Source organism: Hipposideros armiger, unplaced genomic scaffold, assembly GCF_001890085.2.
Source record: "Hipposideros armiger isolate ML-2016 unplaced genomic scaffold, ASM189008v1 scaffold_389, whole genome shotgun sequence".
NCBI lineage: Eukaryota > Metazoa > Chordata > Mammalia > Chiroptera > Hipposideridae > Hipposideros > Hipposideros armiger.
Genome location: NW_017731739.1, coordinates 745611 through 770220, shown reverse-complemented (window position 1 = coordinate 770220; position 24610 = coordinate 745611). Strand labels below are relative to the sequence as shown.

At 45.4% G+C, this 24610-nt stretch overlaps 1 long non-coding RNA gene across 1 annotated transcript; it reads right to left on the bottom strand.

Moving 5' to 3' along the window:
* Positions 1-10530: 10530 nt before the first annotated feature.
* LOC109393801 (uncharacterized) lies at positions 10531-23197 on the bottom strand. The gene is made up of 4 exons (XR_002126329.1): positions 23139-23197; positions 12388-12467; positions 11771-11851; positions 10531-11315 (listed from the first exon to the last, which is right to left on the bottom strand). It is a non-coding gene; the product is annotated as an uncharacterized LOC109393801 (long non-coding RNA).
* Between the last annotated feature and the right edge of the window lie 1413 nt (positions 23198-24610).

Below are 24610 nucleotides of genomic sequence, written 5' to 3'. Positions count from 1 at the left end.
TCCCTCGGTCTCTCCCGCGCCTTCTTTCCCTTCGCAAGCCTTCACCATAGATGTCTAGCCTCTCTCTTTTGTCCTTTTCCCTCCTTCTCCACTTGCCAACCACACAGCCTACAGGTGAGTCTATCTTGGACTGAACAATTCTGATGGGCTCAGACCTGGAGCTGAGCTGGTGGCCCCAACCCCACCCAGAACGCTAGGAGAGGGTGGGACACTGTCTATGCAGGATTGCCTTCTGGCTCCAGCCCAGGAGTCTCCAAAGCTCATGCCTCCGTCCTTTCTTCCCCTGCTCTTCTTTTCTCTCTCCTCACCTTCCCTCTGCCCCCTGTCTTCATTCTTTTTCTTCCTGTGACTCTCTGCCTTCCCCAGCCCCTTTCTGGTCCTGGAAAGGTCGTTAACAGACCAGGCTATTTTCTTCCTGAGACCACGAACGAAGTTTCCAGGCCAGTCCCAGTGGCACAGCACATGCCTTCCCCAGGCATGGTGGCACCAATAGAACGGAGTGACTTCACAGGAAATCTCTCATTCCCTCCCTCTTTCCCCACCCCCGCTTTCCCTCTGCTCCTTTTTCTCTCCGCTCCTTTCTCACTCAGCCTTTCTAAATGTAGCCATTGAGGAAGTGACCCCAAATACCACCTTTGCTTTTGCCTTTGGGTTCAGACACCCAGAGGGAAAGTGGTGGACATCTGAAGGGGAGGGACCAACCATTTATTCTCATCAGGGGCTCCGAGCTCTGTCATGACATGATATGTACTTGCGTTTGTGTTTGTCATGTTTCTGACTTGGAGTTTTGGAAAGCAACATCCCTGTGGTCAGAATATAAATGCCAATCTTCTTTGCTAAAAAAAAAGAAAAAAGAAAAAAGAAAAAAAAGTGTACAGTAAAATGTACAGTTTTAAGAACAACAACGAACCACACTTCTTGGGAGAGAGAGAAAAAAAAGAACATTCTCGTGTCTGTGAATGTCTGCTGTTCATTTCTCTGGAAACTCTGCGGTCTTCTAAAGGTGGCTTTGAAGTGGTGTTTCCCTCACACTGGCGTTTATTACTGCCTGGTGGGAGCCTGCTTCCTACCAAGTTCATGTATAAGATGGGAGCCTTCTGAAATAAGAGAATGAGGCCATCCTCCTGGAGTAAGGGGCAGTAGAGGGGTCTGGAGTGACACTCCAGGCAAAAACTCCAGCTACCCCAACTGTCCCACCTGACGACTGGATTCTCTAGTATACCATCCCTGCCATCTCTTTCCTGGACTGTGCCCCCCCACACACACACTTAGCCACTAGGGGCATACAGGTACCTTCCACCCATTTTGGTTCAGCCCTGGGTGGCACTGTTTCAAAAACGGTCTTTTACTGGGGAACAAGGACAACAAACCAAAGCACAAACCCAAAGCATAGAGACAAGTGAGCTCCTGGAATACAGCTTCCGAACCCTACCTTCATCTAACGTCTAGATCAGCGCTGTCCACTAGGACTTCCTGTTGGATTAAAGTGTGAGCCACAGTGTCATTTAAAATTTTCCAGGAGCCACATTCAATCAAGTTTAAAGAAACAGGTGAAGTTCATTTTGATGACATATTTTATTGAACAGAATATAACCAAAATAGTACCATTTCGACACGTAATCACTATAAAATGATTAATAAGACATTTACCTTTTTTTTTTTTTTTTTGGACAGAGTTTTGGAAATCTGGTGTGTGTTTTACACTCATGGCACATCTCAGTTCAAACCAGCCACCTTTCAAACGCTTGAGAGGCATGTGTGGCTAGTACTGCCACCGTATTGAACAGCACAGCTCTAGACATACAATGGTTGACTTGCAAGCGCAGCTTTTGGAAGGGGAAGGAAACTAAAAGTTATTGAGCACTTAACAGTTTCCAGGTGCTGTGTTGGTACTTCACATGCATTTCTCACTGAATCCTCATCATGGCTTCTCAAGGTAGATATTATGTCAATTTTACAAATGAAGGGACCTAGGCTCAGAGGGGTTACATAACTTGCCTAAGGTCACACAGCAAGCCTGGCTGCAAAGCCTTACATCCTTCCTAATATCAACATTGCCTCCCCTATCCTTTCTTCTTCCCTTCAACCCATTGTAGATTGTAATTTACACTGGCTGAGGTGCTCAAATTTACAGCCTGATCTAGAAGCCCTCAGTTTGGCCTCAAGTTCTGGTAAAATTCTCAGAGTGTTGACTCCAGGCAAGGGCGTCAGTGGTTCCTTCTGACTTCACACTGGCTTTTCTGGCCCTTCTTAGCTTGTAACACATTCCCTACCTTGGCCAGGAAGGTTCCCTAGTGTTCAGATGTCCTGTCCAGACCACCCTTGTGATCATCCCTTCTCCTAGCCTAGTGATCTCTAGGAGACCTCTTGTTTAATAGCTTTCCACTTCCAGTCTTGTCTGTTTCCCTCTGAAAGCTTACAACTCCACCCCTTCAGGTTAGAAAGCCTCACACCAACTCACTGCAATGACCAAACCTATTTCCCCACCTCTTCTTATCCCAAAACCCTTGTACCTACCCGTCAGAAGAGGTGCTTGCTCACCCAAACCCTCTTTCCTGATAGAAAACTCTGATTTTTTTTTAAGTTTTTTATTGGGGAATTGGGGGAAGGGGAACAGTCAAGTTGCTGTCCTTTTGTTCTTCAGTCTAGTTGTGGACGACATTGCTTCACTGGCCCAAGTTGGCACCATCACTGCTCTCTTCCTGAGGGAGGCAAATCAGTCGCCGGCTTCTGGACGGCTGCTCATGCTGGCTGCTGGCTACACACGGTAGCCCATGGCAACCCACTGCAGCAGGGGCTGCAGCCTACGTGGTCACTGGAGACTCATGGCAGCCCAGCTCCAGGTTGAGCTGTTGTTCAGCATCTTAGCTGTAGAGGGCAGTGTCACTGGCCCTCATATGTGGGATCCGAACCGGGGCCCTCTGGCATCCCAAGCCAGCTCTTAACCAACGCGCCATTCAGCAGGCCCAAACTCTGATTTTTTTAAAGGAGAAGTAGCTGATACACTCTGAGCCCGTTTGAATTATTAAGCATTCTGAAAAACACCCTGTTCTCAAGTTCTTGATAATGACACACCCCTCAGGTTTCCCTCCAAGGAGATATTTTTCATTTTGCCACCACAATAGTATTGACATTCCAAAAGTACTTAAATACACACTTTTTTTAAGGGATATAATTTTTAGCCATGTAAGAGAAAGGTCATTGTCTCAGATTCCCTCCATCCAAAATGAATAGTAACTTTTCTCCCAAAGTCTGTGGATGTTGATTTTTTCATAGGTACAGCCTGAGCACTTCTGCATCTTCTATTCTCTGTTCTCAGCGTGTCTGCAATGAAGGTCTCAGGGTTTCAGCTAGCTAGGTGGGGCTTCCTCTGCTCTTGCAGCCACTGGGGTCCCTGCAAACTGCTGCTGGGAAAATAGACACACTTATTCAAAAGAAAAGACTGTTGGCAGGCAGTTAAATGTCACACTGAGATTCCCAAATCCAGCCATTCTATGGGATACTGTTGGCAATAGGAAAACTTGGTTGTGAAAAGACTTCTCCCAGGCAAATATCTTCGGTTTCTACCTTTGCATTATAATAGATCCCACCCCATTTAGATTGCTTCTCTGACATCTAAAAGGGACACTGTCCCCTTCACAGTTTAAAAATGCCTATATGTGCTTTTAGTCTTTACACCAAAGATCTTAGTTGCTCAGCTTCCATGGTCTCAGTCAAGTTCCCCACCTCACAGCCAGTCCGTGTTTACAACAAGACTCAGGCCCTGGCTGTAGCCTCTAGCAGAGGGAAATTGATATGCTTCCCAATAGACCAAAGAGGAGAGCTGGCCTTGACCTCACAAGCTGCCCTATAATCCCCATCATAGCCATTTAGCACCTCTGACAGGTGCAGTGATCTTGCCCATCTCCTCACTTTGGACAATGTTTGGCATCTTTCTTCCGCTCACCGGCTCTGTAGAAGTGGGCCCAGAATGCAAGCCCTTGCCTTGTTATTTTCCTGTTCTTGTTGAGATAATTGAGCTTCTGGTCCCCCAGCCAATAGTCGAATGGGTCCTGGTGAATGAGAGCCAATATTATTCTCCACCATCTTGTGCTAGAATTCCTCTGGGGCTGGAGCAAGGAAGATCTCATTACCTAGTCCCTTTCTGAGATAACAATGCGTCCTGCAGTTACCTGCTTGGTTCCCTACTGATGAGGGGGTGATGCTGGAATTTCACTCATCTCCATGGGATTCCCCCAAACCCATCTGGTCCACAGCCTGTCAGCCCACTGACCAGCCTCCCACGGCCCCGGGTTCCTCCGTCCAGCGCCCATTTGGTTAGGTGATGAGCACGCCTCCTCTTCTTTTGCCACCTCCTCTGTAACATGTGTTCGCTGGCACTCCTGGAACACCCAGCAGCGACTCTAACATCTATATACTTTGCAAGGGTGAGTTTTCTTTCCCTTGAATCCCTTATGCTATATCCAAGATGCCCCCTGCTCCCCAAGCTGTGGCTACCTCTGTTAGCTGACCTTCCTGACACTATTTCTACTTTCTCATGAAGAAAAACCTCGAAGTCCTGGTAACTGCAGGTATCTTGCTCACCATTTACAAGGAATATGATGAAGAAGTGACTTACGTTCTCAGTCACACATAATAATCCTGAATGCTTCCCCCCCCTAGGTTCTCTGTCACACTCTCTTCACTTATTTGGGGATCTCTCAAGGATGCAATTCTGTCTGTCTACCAAGGATGGGCTGGTTGCCTTTCCTACCCAGACTAATTGCAGGAAAGTTCTTTCCCTTCATTAGGCTGACACAGGATTGGCATTTTCCAAGTGGATATTGAACTGCAAAATTAAATTAAGACTAATAGCTGACGTTTATTGAGAGTCTCCTATGGGCCATACACTGTTCTAAGAGCTTTATACAGATTATCTCAATTTGTCATTAAAACAACACAATGTGGCAGGTATTATTATTGTTGCCATTGGGGAGCTAAAGTAGAGAGAGGTTATGTAAGTTGCCCCATGTCACACAACTAATGAGTGGCAGAAATGAGTAAATACTTAATAGATGGATTTGCACTGACGTTACCTCCAGAGCTGCAGAGGCAATCAGAAATGCAGTTTCCTGCGTTTCATGTCAGAAACCTGAATCCTGGCATGCGAACTTGAATTTGAGAAGGCTGAGCCCAGCAGAGAAAGTGAGGGAGGTGAAGTCAGCCTTGAGTGTGCTCAACATGCATTTGGTGACCAGCTGTGTTCCCACCCTGTGCCCGGTGTTGAGAAAAGTCAAAAGAAAAGTGAAGGACACTCACTGTGCATGCCCTTGAGGGCTTTCCAGGCTTCCCTGAGGGGCAGGAGCATAAACTGGTTTCTAAACCTCTGGTTTTCTACAGGTGGGTCTGTTTTCACTCATTTGAAGATAGTGTAGGGCTTTAGGGAGCTTACTATCTAGGAGAAAATGGATGTTGAGTTGGCCAGGGCCCCAACCCCGAGCTGGAACTTTGGGCTGGAAGAATTTACTTGAAGTCCCAAAGACATGAAGAAATGACTGGCTTTGGGTCAATCTGGGGCCCAGTTGGGGACTGAAATCTTGTACAAGGATAAGCAGGGGTGGGAGGAGGCAACTCTAGCCATCTTAGGAGCTTTTGAGGAAGGGTGGGAGGTGAGCTGGAGAGAACAAAGCAGGCCTGGATGAGGGGCAGTCGCAGAGAACTGGAGTTACTGCATCACCCAAGTTACTACAGTTGCACCTGGGGGTGAGGGTCTTTTCAGCTGGAGGAGCTGGATTCAGAACCTGTTTCTTGGCCTCAGTTTCCTTCCTGGTCAAGTATCCATGGTAAGTACCAACTTCAGTAAGTACACCTGAGGAGTACAGTGTAGTTCTATCGAATTGGAAAAGGCAGAGTGATAACAGTCATTATGAATGATATGCATCATAGAAAACATTATTATAAAGTATAGTGCATTAGTGATGGATATTAGGTATCTCAGGCTCAGAGACCCTCAGGGCTGCCAATGCTATCAGAGGTCATCCAGCCTAACCTCCCTCAAAGGGTATTAGAGCCCCCTGTTCAATCCATGAAAACCATTATTAATCTTATTGCCAGCAAGATTGCACAGGATGGATTTCAAAATTCACTCCAGGCAGGGAGTGGCTCCTTATATCCCAATCAGACAAAGGCCTGATGGTTATGGATTCAGATTCCTGGGGGGGGGGCGGGGGGGGGCCCTGGCAGAGCCATCGTTCCTACCTTTATAAGTAACCCAGAGCCCAGACAGAAAGCACATCCCAGAAACTGTTGTGGCCAAAACAGTGGTAGGAAGCGAGGCACAGAGCCAGGGCCCCAGCTGGGAAAATCTCAGGGCGGTGGGGAGAGGTTGCTGTTCCCTTGCCAAATCAGCCGTGGTCTCCATGACACTGAGAGGAGGAGGCGGGAAAAGGACAGTAAGCACATGGTAGCCTCTGAAGCCCATGATGGTCTTTCATGGCCTGAGAGCCACATCCCCAGTAGCAGCTAGAAGGACCTGAAAATTTTCAAACCTCATCCTTTGGTTCTCCCATTCATCGGTTCCCCGGTCCCTACTCAACCTTCACCCTTATTCCAAGTCTGGCATAACAGCCCAAATCTAACAAACAGAGCTCTGGAATGACACAAAAGCTGCTGCCAAAAATCTCCTGCTGCTTTTCCTTCATTCCTTTGGGTTAACAGGCATTTTCCCTCCTAGAATATAAATGTTCATGGGAAAACTCTGCCAGATCGCAGGTAAATCACTGAGAGTGGCCCAGAGGGTCCCCACTTGAGTTAGAAGGTGAGCACTTCCCAGGTGTGATAGGATGACCCAGGGGAGCCTACTGACCAGCCCTCTCTACCTCTCCCTACTATCCAGACACCCTCTAGTGCAAACATCATCCACCTGTTTGAGATGGGGCGATTAAAATTGGCTCCCAGTTGGGTCTTTACTTCCGAACCATCATGTTAGTCCCAACTTGAATGAAGAAGGAATGTTAGAGAAGTGTTTCACCCCAGCTGGAGGTCAGAGGGAGTTTGCTGGAGTGTACATGGCCAGGCAGACCCCTTGGGGAGAGCTGACACTTCCCGGTTGCTTCAGGGGTAGATGGGGTATGGCAGGACATGTTACTGAGGGCAGGAGACCCGTGCGCATGATGAGTGGCTTCCATGTTGAAGGCAAATGGAGCCAACTGTGGGTCACCCCAGGGTCTGGGAGAAAGTGGAGAGGACCTCAACAGCAATCAAGCAAAGGGGTTCAATTTTTCCTTGATCTTCACACTTTTAAGAGTTCTGATTTGATTTTACTTTCTGAGGAATCCTGCACACTGCTTTAGGTGAGTTCAGCCTTGACCTGTTAGGGAAGTAGAGGCAGGACATTTTTGGGAGGGAGTGGGAGGGGACCCTAGAGCTTTCCATCCTCCCTGAAGTTTATGGAAAATGGGGGGTCTGTGCCAGGCGTAAGAAAACCCGATCCTCTCACCTGAGCCTCTTCGTCTTTAGTTTGGAGTAGAAAACAAGATGGAGGGAGCTCAGGCAAGAATATCTGATTCCAGGGGTAATCAACCGAGATTCCTTCCCTATGTCCAGCCTTGTCTGCAGAACGCTGGGGAAGAAGAGTAACTAGAGACATTTGAAATAAGCAAAGTCAGCAGCAGAGTTAGGAAGACGGGACGACATCTCACTGTTCCAAATGAATTCTTCCACAGGGATTTACCATTTCTTCCATTCCCTACTTAAAAACTCCAATCTACATATTACTGCTTTCCCAATTTACAGATTTTCCAAACTGAGGGTTTGTTTATTTGCTTCTGTCCATGTTTTTATAGAGCTTATGGAACTGAAGTAGGTCTCACATTTTAAATCTTCTGACCACAGAACTGGATGGCATTCCCTTCACTCACGCCCCTAACACTCAGTCATTGCAGTGAGGGCTGGCTGCCATAGCAGTAAATAAGGCAGGAAGTGAGGCTGAGAAGGCAGCAGCGGTAGGAAAGAAAACATGCGCACAAGCAGGAGAAAAGCTAGGCTTGGGAGCAGTGGATAAAGGATGCAAGATCCTGGGGGATTGAGGGATGCAGCTGAGAAGGGAGCGCTACCAGGGCTTCTCCATGCACGCGGGGCTTTGTCAGCCCTCCAGTGCCAGGCAAGCTGGGACAAGGGTCGGAGACCATCGTCCACTGTGGAATAAGCAAAAGAAGAAAGGGGAATGACAGGGGGCCAAGGAGGAACCATAGGGAAAGGGTGAGAGGCAGAATCAGAAGAGAGCTTGAGAGCACATAACTGGGCAGGGCCAGGGTGCGGGTTTAGCCTGCCCACCACCCACATCTGGAGGAGGGGAAAGGAGCAGAGGCCTGAGGTAGGGCTCTACCTGGAGTATCCTTGCAGGCCCTCTACCTAGTAAAGCCAGGAGGCAAGCAGGGCCCACCCAGGAATTACGGTCCTTTTTAGGATTTGAGTATTTTTCCTGGATGCTTCTCGGCTCGCGTTCTTCCTTGTGGGAAGGCAGACCCCTGACCCCATGTAGGAAGTGAGGCACGCTGGGAAATCATGGCTGTGTTTACACCTGCATTTCAAGGTCTAATGCAGGAAGAAAGGGCTGGCTTCTCCGTGAATACTGGAGACTCAGGGCATAGTCCCACTCAGCAAATCCATTTGTCTCTTCCAGGTCTCCAGGAGGGAATGGCTGGAGACGAAATGAGTGGAGAATGATTAAAGGCAATGAGCCCCAGGCATTCCAGATTATTGCAGGGTGGGTTAACCTGCTACAGCCAGTCATTTTGGAATTGTTTCAGAAAATTGTATGGACTCTGGGTTGGTCTTGAATCAGCTAGGGAAAGGAGGACTCAGGACTCTCCCCTTCTGGTTGTGAGGCACCATGAGTAAGAAAGCTCTTCACAGAACACAAAGGACTGTCCAAGCAGGGAAGCGGGAACTCGTGTTATTTGCTAAACAGTGTGGTAAGCATCTCATATATTTCATATAGTATTCCTAATAATCCTTACCCATCTCTGTAACTTTGGGGTTAGTGTAGCTATTCTACCACCAAAAAAGTTGGAACACAGAGAGGTTAAATATTTGCAGAATGTCACGCAACCAGTCAGGGGAAGGGCTGGGTTAACTGGAGTTGCCCCAAAGTTATCTAAGGAACAGCAAAGGACATTAGAATTTCAGTGAATTTTCTAGAAGGAATCCTAATATGTGAGCAATGAGGAAATGCATTGAGCAAATAGTGTGCCTGCCCCAGTGCCACATGGTAAGAAATAAAAGGCTATTCCTTAGGTCCTTAAGCTTTCTCCTGACAAACTGGGCACTAAATAATTCCCAGGTCTCTGCTTTTCTTTGTTTTTGCCTACTAAGGTATAGGGGTTAGAGAGAGAGGGGTGAAGTAAGATAACATACCTAACAAGTCAAATGTACTGCATACACCCCCTTTCAAGAGAACTGAGTCTTTTTCCTGGCTTCAGTATCATCTGTGAAATGGCCACGGTATCTACCTCAAAGGATTATTGTGTTGGCAAATTCCAGAGTTCTCTATAGCTACACAAGCAACCCACAGGATTTGAGAAATCCCCTTTTCGTGATGATTAATGAGGCGGATCAATGACAACACTGTTATAAAATTACAGGACATTAATGATAATTATATATGTATTAGGCCCAGAGTCTCAGGGCTGGAAAGAGCAAAGGTCTCCAAATAAGCCTTCCTCTGCTCATCAATATCCCTGCCAGGCGGTATTATTACAAATGATTCCATGCTTTTCATTCATAAGTCCTCCAAGGAAGAGAACACGAAGAAATTAAGAATTGATGCCCTGTGCGCCCATGAGTCTAGTGCTTGATGATTGTGGCCCTGGGTTTGTACAGACTCCACCATTCCGGTGTCTAAAAGGCCCAGGGCCATTACAGAACACAACCCCCAGAATATCCTGTGGTCACCATTGGGTAGTAAAACAGAGCCAGGGCCCCAGCTGAGGAGTCGTAGGGATGTCTGTTCTCTTAAAATAAATCAACTCTGGTCTCTATGGCACACTGGGGAATAGAGGAGACGCAGGGGTGCTGGCAATCTCTGAGGCCCCAGTAAGTGGATGCTCTGCGTTCTGCTAGGACTTTCACTCTCAATAGTGAGATCCGGGAAAGTTGCCCACCACCTCCCAGGTGCACGGCACAGGCCAATGATGGGGCACCGGGGCTCTGATTCATGCTTTAATGAGGACAACTACCCCCTCCCACCAATAATTTGTTCCTTAGTAATTCTCCCTTCACCAGCATTCGAGAACTAGAAGGACAAAGCTATAAAAATAGTAACTCATAAAATTCCAGGACCTCAGTATGAATCACTACCCCCTCCCTCCCACATACATTTGTTCCTTTAGTTTTTGCCCTATTAAGATGTAAATGCACAGAGGAAACTCTGCCAGATGTCCAGGAAACCAACTGGCTTCAGGTCCCTACCTGAGACAATAATGAGCATTCTTTAGAGGAGGAGGTGGGAGGGCCAGGGGCACCCCTATACAGCCTTGCCACCCTCCCCTCACTGCCATTTCTATGTAGCACAAACACCACCTGCTTTGGGAAAGAAGGGAAAAAAGGACCCAAGTCTTTACTTCTGAATCAGCACACAAGACACAAGTCCCAGCCGTCAAGGAGGACATGGAGCCTTTATTAAATTTTTCCACTGAGGGCTGGCGGGCTGTATTGAGGCCTGGGTGACTGACCAGGCCTTTTAAGCCTTCTCAGACTGCTTCAAGAAAAGGCAGCACTGAGGAACAAGATAATGCATAAAAATAGGGAACATATCCATGTGAAGAGTCAAGTTTCCATGTTGATGGTAAATGGAAAAGCCTTTGGGTCTGAGCTGAGATCTGGGACAAAAAGGGAAATGAAGAGTAATAAAGGTGAGGGACCCATCCTCTCGACTGATGTGAATGTTCACAGGGGGGGCTCCAGCTCCCAGCCTAGCCCTTGCTACTGAGGAATCCTCAGGGCTTTGACCTTGGAGGGAGCATGACCTGTGGGGGCTAAGCTTTTTCCATGCTGCCTCAAGTTCAAATCTCTTCCCTGAGGGTAGGGTACTGGATGTCGCGAGAGGGAAAAGGCGTGAAGGAAGCTCAGAAGAAAAGTTCCAGATCGCATTTGCAGATCCTTTTACAGATAGCTTATGCCTCAGCAAAGGCTAGGAAGGAAAAATCCTGGGGATGGTCCTCTGGGATGCTGACTTATTGGGTGGCTTCCTCGTTCCTAGAAGATGGCCATGTGAGCAGAAAGACTCCCTCCGCGTTCTTTATGGCTGGGCTGATGACCACGGGCAGTGACCAATACTGTGAAAGCAAAAGGAAAAGAGAAAAAACTTGATACATAAAAAGGTAGTAGCAAACAAAGTTAAAATCACAATAAGTAATTTGTAGCACATCTATTTTCAAAAGACATAGTCATTCCCATCCGCGCAAAGATTGTGAATTAGGCACAATTATTTTGTTGGTCTTTCAGATAAGAAGACGTGCTCACAAAGGGTTAGTGTGTTTCCCATGATCACCCAGAGCTTAGACAGGAAACCTTGGACTTAAGATGAGGCCTCCTGATCCCAGGTCTGGAGTTCCAACCACCCAATCCTCCGCCAATCACGACAGGAAAGGGGATGAGAAATGGGGTGGAGAAAGAAACCAAAGAGGAAAATACTCCCAGGCCCTGAGGGAGAGTCAGAGGGGACGGCAGGGGCGCAGACCCTGGCGGTCTCAGGGATGGGCTGGGAAGGGCAGTTCTGCCACGCACGTACTTGTCCTTGGAGTCTTTGGAGTCCCTTCTGTTTCATGACACTTAGGTGACTCTCCTTCTTGGGATGGGAGAATGTACTCATCTACCATGAGAGGAAAATATAAAGGTAAAGGGAGAGAAAAGGGGAGAAATGCAAGGGTGAGGCCCGAGGCAAATGGGGAGGGGGTGCAAGAGCGGTTTTGGGGTGGCGTCTGCCAACTGCCCATCCCCTGCCTGGGTGGGGAGACCCAGGGTTGAGCCCACAGGTAGCAGAAGGCAAAGGAAGGTGGTCTCAAGAGGAGGCTCCTTGCCAGCACCCCCCTCAAAGATGAGCCAGCAGGGATAAGGGGGAGGGCACTCCAGTTCCAATGGCCATTGATCAGCAGAGCCCGGGTGTGTGAGGGCAACTGGTGCCAGGGTGTGGGGGTGACCCAGGGGTGTGGTGGGGATTCCACTACTAGAGGTAGTGGGGAAGGCAGCTGAGAGGGGTGGGGGCCGAGACAAGGAGAATGGGGTTCAGGAGGGGGCTGCAAGCGGCCCTGACAACCGCTCATCTCCTGGAGGGACAGGAACACCAGATCTCGAGGAGGGAGGACAGTGGTTCTGGAAACCACTCCCATCACAACCTCTGCAACCAACCTGGGGTGAGAGAAGAGGTGCCTCAGCTCTCCACATCCTTGGTCTCAGTTTTTATGCATTCTTACAGCAACTCTGATTTCCTGGGGAGAGTCCACATAAGCTGGTGTGTGAACTGAGTCAGCTTACAGCCAAAGTAGAGAAACCGACCAAGGAACGGCTGAAATTAACGGCCAACGGCTCCTCCTCCTGCTGTTGGCCACGCCCATCGCCCCGCCTCCTTCAATCAGAAGCTCAGCTCCTCCCTCTGTCCAGCCTGCTTTTGCGGAGGGGGAAGGGCCCTGGGCCTTCCAGAAAGTTCCTCAGCTTGAGACTGGTCCTAGACCAGCCCTTCCTGTGAGGGGAGGAGCCGCCATGAGTCTGTGGAATTCGAGGGCTTCTCGGGACCTGCTGGACCTCAGAAGGGCCAAGCAACACCTGTTGGGAAAGGTGGTCCCGGTTTGGAAGGGGTTCTGAACCCCAGGCCTTCCAGGATGTAGGTCGGCCACAGCCTGGCTTCTGAGAGCAGAGGCCCCGGTGCAGGCTGTCATGGGAGTGCCCCTCGCTTTATGTTTACCAGGCCATCGAATCACAGGATCCCTGTGCTCCCGGAGTCCTCAATTCCGTTTTACCTCATGGTGCTATCCAGAAGGTCCTTGGCCGGAGAGGCCTCACAAAATCAGGGTCAGGGATTGAGATTCTGCTAATGCCAACTTCCGAATTTTTCCCACTGACGGAAGGCCCCCTCACTCGAGAGAAATGTTTGACTAGGCTCAGCCAGCTCTTTGGGACCCAGACTCCTTAAGGAGAGTTTGCCACTTGCGCTTGCTTTCTTCTGCACTGCTGCAGGGCTTGGCTCTTACTCAGAGCCCAGGCATCAGGAACCCAGCCAATGGGGGAGGGTTGCTGAGCGGAGGAGGCCTGCGTGTTAATATTTATTGGGGGCACTTATTTTGAAAAACTTTGTCCTGAAAAGTTCAAAATGCATCTTCATATTTGAACATTCCTTTAAAAAAATTGACACAGAATTCACATAACATAAAGTTCATCATTTTAACCATTTCAAAAGTGTACAATTCAGTGGCTTTTCTTACGTTAAATGTTGCGCAACCATTACTACTATTTAATTCTGGAACATATTATCACTCCCAAAAGAAGTCCCGTACACATCAAGCAGCCATTCCCCAGTCTTTCCTCCCCTTAGCCTCTGGCAACCACTAATCAGCTTTCTGTTTTGATGGATTTGCATATTGTTAAACATTTCACGTCGATGGAATCACACAATATATGACTTTTCGTGTCAGACTTCTTTCACTTAGCATAGTATTTTCAAGGTTTATCCATGTCGTAACATGTATCGGTACTTCATGTTTTTAGGGCTAATAGTCCACTGTATAGATATACCATATTTTGTTTATCCATTCATGTTAATGAACATTTAGGTCATTTCTACTTTTGGGTTATTATAATTTTCTATAATCCCTATGCACATTTTTGTTTGAACATATGTTTCAAAATCTCAATACCTATGAGTGGAGTTTCTGGGTCATGTGGTAATTCTACCTTTAACTTTATGAGAAACTGCCAAAATGCTTTCCCCACAGTTGGTATACCATTTTACATTCCTACCAGAAATATATGAGGGTTCCAGTTCTTTCCATATTCTCATCATTTTTTTTTTAATTATAGCCATTCTGGTGGGTATGGAGTGGTATGTCCTTGTGGTTTTGATTTGCATTTCTCTTGTTATTTATTTGTTTTGTGACTTTTCTGAACTAGTTTTGTAAAGTGTGTATCCTTTGGCATGTGTGGTCATGAAAGTCTGTTCTGCTAGATTAATGGTCAGCTGGGGATTCTGCAGAAATGTCCTTAAACACGTAGAACTAGAAGAAAGAAAAATCTTCCAGTCTTTGCAGATGGACTCTTGTGTGCATATTGGGGAATGCCATGCATTCAACACTCAGCCAGACAGTTCACAACCTCACCTTAGCCTTCACTTCCTGCTTGAGCAGAGCTGATGATCAGCCAGAGGTAAGAGCCTAGGACCTTCTCGGGTCTTTTCTGAGCGTGTGCCCAGCCCTGGGTACGTGCATGGCCTTCTAGGTACCCAGAAATATGTGCCAGCTTTTCAAAATCTTTATTCCCCAAACCATTTCATACCTTTCCTCCCAAGCTTTTAGAGTTGTGTATTCTTCCCCCCAACTGTTATTCCTTGCCTTTAAATGTTTTTGACAAAGTCTTCCTGCGTAGCTGCCTCAATCCTAGGAATTTTCTGAGTTAGGTGAAATGAGCCACCGGACAGGTCAAAATGAAAATGACGGTTGTTTGAGAACAAGGTCTGTTTTGCTTCCTCTGGTACCAGGTACCTACTGGGAATGCCTGCTGTTACCTTGACCACTGCCAAACTGGGGAGTGGGGGATGGTGCCAGGGTAAGTTAAAATGTCACAAAGCTGACATACTTAGGCTCATCTGGTTTTTCTTGATTAATCATTTCCCTGCTTGCTGTAAAATGTTGATTAGACTCCAGAGTTCTGAAAAAGTTGAATTTCACAGTATTGCCAGTTTATTCATTGCTTTTGAGAAGGAACAGAGTTTTGGGACTCCTTATTCCACCACTTTTTCTGACATTACCCTCTGTATTTCCCTTCGAAGTAAGTACTTATTAGGAGCTAAGTTCCAGAGAAGTTTAGGTACTTGCCCATGTTGTATCTAGTAACACAAAGAGCAAGGATTTGGACACAGGCCAGATATGACTCTAGAGCCTATTTTATCCAATTGTAACAGTTATTCCTTCATTTGAGAATATTTATTTTATATCTACTAAATGCTAGGTGCAATTCTAGAAATTCAGGATTACCTCATTGTACAAAATAGCCAAGATTCCTGAAAGCTGGCATTTTTATGGAGGGAGATTCATGATTCACAATAAATATTTGATATTAGATTTAAGACTTGCTATGGAATAAAGACATTGAGATACTCATTGGGATAAGGACTGCTATGGGGGTGGTGTGAATACAGTTTTCCTTTTTTTTCATGCATTTTGTCTTAGTTGCAAATTTATAGAAAATTTGCAAGAATGGTAGTACATGAATTTCTACATATTTACTCAGATCTAGTCATGGTCAATGTTTTGCAATATTTGCCTTATCGTTCTCTATCTGCTCCCCCTCTCTCATTTGATAGTAAGTTGCATTATATTGTGTCTGTTTATGCCTTCATAATTAATTATTTCCTAAGAATAAGGACATTCTCTTATAGGAGCACAGGAGTAATCAGGAAAGTTAACATCTATATAATACTATTATCTAATCAGCAGTTTATATTCTAATTTCATCTATTGTTCATATAGCATCCTTTATACCAATTATGTTTTCCAGCCCGGGATGCAATCCAGCTTCCTCCTTTGCATTTAGTTGTCATGTCTCTTTAATCTGGAATGGTTTCCTCACTCTTCCTTTGTATTGCATAATATTGGCATTTTTAAAGACTGTAGGACAGTTATTTTTAGAATGTCCAAAATTTGGATTGTCCTGGGATCTCCTGAGGATTAGATTCAATTAATGCATTTTTGACAGAAACACTACTTAAGTGATTTTTTCCTTGTCAGTGAAATACGTAAGGACGTAAGGGGGCCATGATGTTGGTTTGTCCCATTATTGATCATGCTAACATTGATTACTTCATTAAGATGTTTTAAGACAGATTTCTCCATTGTCAAATTATTACTTTTTTCTTTCATAATTAATAAATAATTTGTTGGAAGATACTTAGAGAAATATAAACATATTTTCCCTCATGTTGATTCAATTTTATTCTTTGAATATGTAAAATAGTGACATGAATCTAAATTTCAAACCATATAAAAATGCGTAATCACTGAAGTTTTACTCAATTCCTTACTCCTACCCAATTTATTTGCATATATTTGTGGAAAGTAGGTACATTTTAAAAGATTTCCTATACTCAATGGTTGTTTCTTCCTTGTTAATTATTATATATATTTATGTTTTGTAATATTTTCTCATAATCTTTTGTATTTCTGTGGTGTCATTTCATTTCTGATTCTATTTATTTGGGTCTTCTCTCTCTTTTTCTTGATGAGTCTGGTTAAAGGTTTATCAATTTTGTTTATCTTTTCAAAGAACCAGCTCTTGGTTTCATTGATTTGTTGTACTGGTTTTTTAGGCTCTATTTCATTTATTTCTGCTCTGACTTTTATTATTTCCTTCCTTCTACTCACTTTGGACTTCATTGCTGTTTGTTTTCCAGTTCCTTTAGGTGTAGGGTTAGACAGTTTTTTTGAGATTGTTCTTCTTTTTTGAGGTAGGCCTGTAGTGCTATGAATTTTCCTCTTAAGACTGCTTTCACTGTGTCTTATAGATTTAGGGTCATTGTGTTTTCATTTTCATTTGTCTCAAGGTATCTTTTGTTTTCTTCCTTGATCTTACTGTTGACCCATTCATTGTTTAGTAGCATGTTATTTAGCCTGCATCCATTTGTGTGTTTTTCAGGGTTTGTTTGTGTTTTTTTTTCCCCCCTGTAATTGATTTTTAGATTTTTAGTTTTATACCATTGTGGTCGGAAAAGAGGTTTCATATGATTTCAGTCTTCTTGAGCTTATTGAGACTTGTTTTGTGGCCTAACATGTGGTCTATCTTGGAAAATGTTCCATGTGCACTTGAAAAGAATGTATATCCTGCTGCTTTGGGTTGAAATGCTCTGAAAATATCAATTAAATTCATCTTGTCTAATGTGTCATTTAAGGCTGCTGTTTCATTTTTGATTTGCTATCTGTAAGATCTGTCCGTTGGTGTCAATGGGTGTTAAAGTTCCCTACTATAATTGTATTACTGTCAATCTCTCCCTGTTGTCAGTCAATGTATGCTGTATATATTTAGATGTCCCTATATTGGATGCATAAATGTTGACAGTAGTTATATCCCCTTTTTGGAGTGATCCCTCAGGCTGACTGGCTGTAGGGTTTGCCCACATCCATAGCTTATGGGTTCTTGTGTTGGAGGCTTATTCCAAGGGGTGAGATTTGCCCCAGCAGCCTCTGGTACCTGCTGAGACCACCCTTTGGGTGTGCCACTTGTGGGGCTAATTGGTCTGTGCATGGGCCCTTTAAGGGAATGTCTGGGTTTCCTACAACCTTCAGTTGCACCCAGATGGTCAGAATCCCCACCGTTTTTCACATCCAGATGTTGTTGGGGCTTATCTTCCTGGCACTGGTACGCCAGGCTGGGGTGCTTAGTGTGGGGCTGGGGTGCCTTGCTCCTCTGAAGGGGGACTCTACAGCTGAGATACCCCTCCCAATTCTCAACCACCACACACACGTGAGGGTTCGACTCATTTCATATCCCCGCCCATCCTAGCAGTCTTGATGTGGTTTCTTTTTTGTATCCTTACTTAGGGACTTCTGTTCAGCTAAACTTCAGATGGCTCCCCGGAAGGATTGTTCTATAATTTAGTTGTAATTTTAATGTAGTCACAGGAAGAGGCAAGTGCAGTGTTTACCTACTCTGCCACCTTGAACCCCCCTCTTTCTGTCCTGAGCTTTGTTCTGGGATGCAGTTAAGTTACTTAGAAACAGTTAAGTCCCTTCAAGCCTTCCTTTAAAGATTTCTTAGATAGAGCAATAGCAGATTTAGTCTAGGGCTAATTATTCCTTACTTCCGAGGCAAGATTCTACACAATTCTACATGAATTACGAGGTTTTCCAGTTCAGCTAGTTGGAGCAGACACTTTTCTTGGTCCTGTGAGAGTATTTGGCTGTGTTTCCTTTTATCCTTTTTATGGCTTTGGATAGTGCTATGGTCTGAATATTTGTGCCCCCTAAAATTCATATGTTGAAATCCTAGCCCCCAAAGGTTGTTTTATTAGTGTGTGAGGGTGGGGGGTGGGGGAAGCGGATTTGGGGAGGTGCTTAAGTCATGAGGGTCGAAATCTCATGAATGGAGGTTAGTGCTTTATAAAAGAAGCTCCAGAGAGCTCCCTAGCCCCTTCCACCATGTGAGGATACAATGAGAATCTGGGGCCCTGAAGAGGACCCGCACCTGATCATGCTAGCACCCCAATCTTGGACTTCCAGCCTCCAGAACTGTGAGAAATACATTTCTGTTGTACATAAGCTACCCAGCCCATGCTGTTTTGTTATAGCAGCCTAAATGGACTAAAGACAGTTTCCTCATAGGTATATACTGATCAGCTTTCTGCTGCATACTCAATGGGACCTTCTGCAACTCTCTTCTCTCTGATACTCTGTCCTGTGAACTCTAGCCACCTGATCTCCTCAGACTCTCAGCTTCTCAAACCAGGGAGTCCACTGGGTTCTTCCTGGGTTTCCCTTCCCTGCACCGGGGCCTGGAAACTCTCCAGGCACTAAGCTGGTGAAATGGTTGAACTCATTTCATTTGTTCCTCAACTCCTCAGAATCACTGTCCTTCATGGCTTAATGTCTGGTATCGTGAAAACCGTTGTCTCATATATTTTGTTCAAATCTTTTGTTGTTGTTGTTTTAGGTGGTAGAGTGAAGTCAGGCCTTTTCTCCAACTTTGGAAAGGTAGTTTTAAATTTTGCACTTAATTTATACTTTTACTGCATTGTGATCAGACAATTCCATATTCCTACTATGGAACCCACTTATGTTTCCTTTGTGATATTATATATGATCAATTTCAATGACTGTTTCATGTCTGTTTGAGAAGAAAGTGTAGCATTTAATACATATTTATGGAACCTAATTTATCACTGATTTGGTTAAGTTTTCTCTATCCATACTCGTTTTTTGTTCATGTGCCCCTTTAGTACTGAGAGTGGGGTGTGAAACTCTCTTATTATTACATTTTTTCTTGCATTGCTGCAATTTCTATTTTATAAATAAGTGGTTTGTACATAATCTGTAATAAGGCAGGGATATTAATAACTGATATGTTTTATTGTAGATTGTGGTGTTTTGCATTCTAATGTGTTTTTGCCCTGTTTGATGCTTTTTGGCCTAAAATCTGCATTATCTACTATTAGTCTTGCTACCTTTGCTTTAGAGCTATTCTATTTAACTGTCATAACTTTTCCCATCCCCTTTTATATTTTGGTTTTGGAGTCACTTTGTTTTTAATGCTTTTCTTGTATGTGGAAGAGATCAAAGTTTTGAAAATCTATTTCTTTTACTAGGCAAGTTAACCTCATTTACATTTATTGATATGACGAATATACTGGATGTCAACTCCTCGTGTCATTTTATATTATAATTAGTTTATGTATTATGTGATTTTTATTGCTTCTTTCTCTATATAAAATGTCTTTGTTTGCTCTTTTAAAACTTTCCTTTGATATTTAAAAAGTGTACATGTTTGCTCTCACAGTTACCTTTGCTTTGATATCTTTTAAAACATTCTTATTTACCTTTTTTTCTTATTTAACCTTTTACTATCTGAATTGCCAATTTTAAGTGGTATCACTTGGTTCCTACCTGTTCCCTATGCAACCACGACCTATTCTACTTTCCTCTTTCCGTCTTCTGTCTTGGCTCAGATTTTAAGTTGCCTTCTTTCTACTTTGTCACAAAATGTGACATTCACAAGTTATTTTCATCCCTGGTCGCTGCTTCTTGTTTAAATTTTAGATCTCCACTTAAATGTGCTACGTGCTCACCATCATTCTTTCGCCAAAATTTTCCCCCAGTCATTTCTTGATTGAATAGAATTCATCCTCCAGCAGGTTACCCAAGAAAGGCTCATGTGTACAGAATTCTCTCACTCTTTGCATATATAATTTGCTTTTCTATAGCCTTGATAATTGAATGATAGCTTTGCTGCATGTAAAGTTCTTGGCTCACAATTTATTTCCCTTTTTTAGGTTACTTGAAAATAATGCTCCACTCTTGCCTTGCTTTCAGGTTGCTCTTGAATATCTTGATGCCAATATAATTTTCATACTCTTAGGTATGATGGGTATTGTGCCTGGAGGCCTTGGGTATTGCTTCTTTGTCTCTAAAGTCTAATAATTTTATTGGCTATGTCTCTGAATTGATCATTCTCTGTCAATTTTCTCAGGCACATGTTTGGCCCTTACATAAATTTAGGTTTTCTCTTACTTCTATGAAGGTGTTTTGAATTTCTTCTTAACAATATTAGTTCTACTTCATTGTTTCCTCAAATTTTCAGTGTTCTTAACTATGTGAGAAGGGGTGGGATACACTGAAAAAGGGGAGGCTTTAGATAGGAGCACAGGTAGTTCATTTACTCTAATGGACAGAAAAGCAGAGAGTGTGGACGTGGATACTGATAGGTTGGATGATGGGGAGGGGGTGTCTAAGGAAATGCTCTTCTAACTGCTTTGATATTCTCAGTGGTAAGGAAGCAAGATCTAAGCTAGCTCTCTAATTTTCCCCCCACATGGAAAAAAGAATGGAGCTGAGAGCATTTGCTGAATTTAGATCTGTAGTCTGAATGTGAATCATTGATCAAAACCTATGCATGATATTCTAGAAAGAGCTCAGAGGACAAACAATCCCTGGCCCTTCTACTTAGTAGAAGATCTGGAGCTGCTTCCTTCTGGAATTTGTTCATGTCCAGGGGGACTGAAAACAGCACTGATGGGGAATGTGAGCTGAGGGAGAGGCCAGGCCCATCTCTGCCAGGAGCCTGGAAGATTGTCTGTGGGCGCTTGTGGAGACCTGCCCTGTATTGCTGTAGCAACAGCAAGAGAAAGACACAGGGACATAGCATTTGAGTGACTACAAGAAAGAACTTCAAAGGATGGAAGAAAGCTGTTGTGTGATGCAGTGAATCCTCTCACCCAGGAAGTGTTCATTAAGTGGCTGACTATCATGTCAGGGATGTTGGGTTGGAGATTCCTGGGCCAGCAGGGTGACTGCAGGATGGTCTCCATACCAACTCCACGCTGACCATTCACCACCGCTCTCTGTCCTAACTTCCTCTGTCAACACCTCTTGTTCATTCTACCTTCATCGTATATTCAGAACCCAATCATTTCTAACCTCTTCCGTCCGAATAGTCCTGAGCAAGCACATGGTTTCCTCTCTTCTGAATTAGTTCATAGCCTTCTAGGTGGGGCATCTGTTTCTTTCTTGGCCCCTATTCTCCCACCCCAGTCTAGTCTCAAAGCAGCAGTCAGATGGCGCCTATCGTAATTATAAGTCAGACAGTGTCACTCCTCTCTGTGAGTGAGAGCGTCACATCACATTCCCTAAAGCCCTAACCAGGGTCTATAAGGTCACATGTGATCTGCCTCCCCTCCCTCGACCTCTGACTTTGTCCTCCAGCGCACTCTTCCTTGTCCCCGCGCTCCAGGCTCACAGTGGCCTCCAGGTTCTTCCTCAGGCATGCCAGACCTGTTCTCTCGGCCCTCAAGGGGTCTTGGCAATTCCCCCTGCTGGAACACTCTGCCTGAGATATTTAGAGAGCTCATCTTTTTCTACTTTCTACTCAGATTTCATTACCCATTCAAAGAAGCTCTGTCTGTCTACTCTTTATTTAAAAAAACAAAAATGTACTCCCACCCTTTTACCTTCCTTTACTTTTCATAATAGTACTTATCACCTACATATTATATATTTAACTATTTGTTTATATCCTGACTGCCTTGTCTGGCAGTTGCTTTTTTTCCCCCTGCTGTACTCTCAGCGTCTAGAAGAGGCCTAGCACAGAATTGGTGCTTAAGAAATATTTGTAAAAGGAGTGAATAGGTGAATAGGTCCAATTGTGTTTTCATGGGATATAGGACAATGAGGCAATCAGCCGGGGCTTGTCTCCTTCCTCCTAGCGGGAGGAGAAGGACCATGGCTTCACAATTTGATAGGGCTTTAACATCTTATCGTGTCCTATTCCAGGTGAGACAAGGTAAACCCACGGCAGCCTCTCTCTCCCACTGACTATAAAACCAGGATAGAATGCACGGTGCAGCTATTTAAAATCTCTGAACAGTAAGTACCAGCAAATAAATTGAGGGACGGGGGAACCAGGATTCCAAGCACCACCAAGCTGGTGGTGAGTTTAGTGTATTTTTTCCATGGGCCTCCCCGAAGCAGAACGCAGCACAGCTTGAAACCTGGAAGTGAGCACTAGGTACGTACAGAGAGAGATAGAGAAGAAACCCTCTGGGCCAGTTAAAGCAGGGGAATAGGGGACTGACTTCTGAAATTCACAGCATGGGGGAGAGGGTCCCCTGATTTTTTTTCTGCCCTTGTCCTCCACTCTTGTGCCCCACGAGGCCGTCCACAGCAGGGGTGGCAGCGGCAGCAAACGTGGCTGTCAGCACAAAAAGCCAGGCGCGGGACTCTGACGGAGGAGAGCCTGTATTCTGGCCTCAGGGGGCACTTTCTTCCTGCTTCGGGTGCCTCGGGGCTCCTGATACCCATCACTCTTACTTTGTAGCCCAGGGTCAGTGGGTGCAGAGGTACACATGCTGTTGAGGACACAGCAGTTGTCACAGGTAGGACAAGTCAAGAAGCCAGGCCCTCAGTGAGGCACTTGACTCCTCAAATGAGAAACTGAACCCGACCCACTGGACCAAAGTACAGAAGGAAGTGACAACGAGCCACTGGCCTTCTAAAAACTGTCATGGCCCCTGGGTCAGCCATGACACCTTCTGGATGTGGAGGGTGGGGTACAGCTGGAGCTCTAGGGGAGGGAGGCAGAGGAGGAGCTCTGAGGTCTTGCCTTATGGAATGTCCCAAGGACCCTGGATGGGGCAAGGCATGGCACCTGTGATGAAATATTGGAGCCCAGGAGGCGGGGCCCCTGCTTACCTTCCCTGACAGCTCTGAGGCTCCAAGCAGAGGATGGTGCTTAGCACTGTAGACAGGGATTTATGAGTAGGGAAGGGGGAGCTTGTGTTTCTTTACACAGCTCCCAGGAAGCACTTCATACGTGCCACTCCAGTTAATCCTCACTAAACCCGTGGCATGTGGTAGGACGCCAAACATTTTTCAGACGAGCATGCAGAGGCACACAGTTTAAACAGACCCCTGTGGTGAAGGTCGCAGTCCTGGTAAGTGACAGGGGCTGAGAAAAGCATCTATAAACACATTTGCCTCTGTCAGAGTTAATATGAAACCCAGAAAATTCCTTAATTCCAAAAATCCTGAATCCTAACACACGAGCCATGAGCTTTAGAAGGCAGAAGCTGGCTCCAGTGTGAGGGAGATACAGAAATCAAAACATTTCACATGTAGTGACTTGCTGAATACAAGACACTCTGCCCCATGTCATGAGAAATGAAGGAACTTGGCCCATGACGTTGAGGTCTCCACAAGTCTCCCTGAGGAGCTCAGTCCTGGTTGGCGAAGACAGGTGTGCTTTTCACACATCTCCCCTGGTCCCTTTGTGTCTGAGGGACACACTGCCGGAACAAGGATGGATTGGCCGGAGGACCGCCCAGTCCAAGGTGGCTTTCCCAGCCGGGAGGATTCATGGCTCTCTTCACGGTTCCCAGGCCTGTATGTCTCACTTATCAGAGAAAGTGACGAAGGCCTTCAGAGGCAAAGAGATTTGTTTCGAGTCCAACCAGAATCAGTACAGACTGACTGTTATTTCTGAGGAAGAAGAGGCCTGAGGAGCAAACTCCAGCTTTGGGGTTTGGGGGGGATGTGCTTCCGTGGGCTTGTGGGGGAGAGCAAACAGAGAGAGCAAAAAGAGTGGGTGGGTGACAAACAGGAGGTTTCTTCAGCAGCCTACATCGAGGGGGCTGTGGGACTCGTCATGAATGAGGGGGAGGGGGCTTTAGTTTGTGACCTCAGTTCCTTAATTTGTAAAGTGGCGGTGGAGATAGATCTAGCTCAGGGGGCTGTGTATTTATAACCTGAGAAGTACTAAGTAATTAAATACGTAGCACATAGAATTGTGGAAGTGGAAGTGCTAACAGTCTCCATATATTAATTATGTGCACCACTGAGCACATTGTAATGAATTACATTGCATTAATGATAATACGGAGTTGACCCTTGGACGACACGGGGGGTTGGGGCTGCCAGCCCCCACCATGCAATTGAAAATTCACATGTAACTTTTGACTCCCCGAAAACTTAACTACAGTTATCACTCTATCTTTGGGGGGGGGTGGTTCCAGGAACCCTCTCGAATACCCAAATGCAAGGTTGTTCAAGGCCCTTATATAAAATGGCATAGGGGCTGGTCGAGTGGCTCAGTTGGTTAAGAGCTCGCTCAAGAATGCGAGCTCTGAGCAACAGCGGTTCGAGGCCCTGCCCTAGCTGAGCTGCTG